Here is a 1,128-nt window from a genome sequence, read left to right on the forward strand (position 1 = left end):
CCTCACGCACCTCCCAAGACCGCCGCTGCCCTGCCCGCTGGGGCTCTGGCCACTGCTCCTTTTCCCAGCACAGCCCGTCTGAATGGAGCCCGGAGAGGTGGCCGGTGCTGCCCCAGCCCTGGTCACTGTGGCCGCAGGGCTGGCACTCACCTGGCCGGCTCCAGCCCCGCCCGCTGCACTCTCCCCTCAGGATCTGGCCCGGCCCCAGGGCCCGGCCTCCGCCGCGCCGCCTGTGGAGCGGCCCCGCTGGGCCGGGCAGTGACCGGCATGTGTGTCCACCTTGATGGGCTCGCCCCTCCTGCCCGAGCCATCTGACTTCTCCCCAGGAGGGCTCTGTCCAAAACCAGCGCTGCCAGGCGGGGCGAGCGGTGGGAGCGGCCATCTGCTGGGCTGGCGGGGAGCCCGCAGGCCGGCCAGAAGCCCAGCGCCCACGGGCCTGCCCGCGACGCCAGGGGGTGGGAAGGCGGGGATAGGTCAGAGATGGTCGCAGGCGGGACTGTGGACGCCAGCCCCGGCCCCCAGCCCCGCACGCCAGGGCTGCCCGGGCGCAGCTGGCTCATTGCCCTGCGCATCCCACAGGGCCCTGCCTGGACAGCAGCTCCGGGCTGTCCTCAGGCCTGCGGGGGGAGGGGCATGCGGCCTGAGAGAAAGCGGCTTTGTGGGGTGTGGGGGTGAGGAATGTCCGCGGGTGCCTGCTCCCGGCGGCCGCAGTCCTGGGCTCCCACGCTGGGTGGGGGGGCACAGAGGCTGGGTGCTGCTGGCCCCAGCAGCCCGTCCCTGGGAGGCTCCGCCCCCGCCTGACTCGGGTCCCCCAGGGGAGCACAGTCTGCACTCTGAGCCCCGCCTGCCCCTGCCCCTGACCTGCGGAGGGGGGAGCCCAGCGGGGTGCAGCAGGGCCCCTGGGGCAGAGCAGGGCTCTGCTCCCGCCTGCAGGGGGAGGGGCGTCCGAGGGGCGGGGCTTCTGTGAGGGGCGGGGCGTCTGAAGGGGCGGGGCAGATGCCTCGGGCTGACGCGGGGTTCGGTTGGTCAGGCAGACTTGGCGCGTTCGCATACCCTGCCCACTTCATGGCCCGGCGGGCGCCCGCCAGGGCAGGGGCCCGGGCTGACCTGAGCCCTGCGGCTGCTGGC

Source organism: Condylura cristata, unplaced genomic scaffold (assembly GCF_000260355.1).
Source record: "Condylura cristata isolate star-nosed mole 26May11 unplaced genomic scaffold, ConCri1.0 scaffold00035, whole genome shotgun sequence".
NCBI classification, from domain to species: domain Eukaryota; kingdom Metazoa; phylum Chordata; class Mammalia; order Eulipotyphla; family Talpidae; genus Condylura; species Condylura cristata.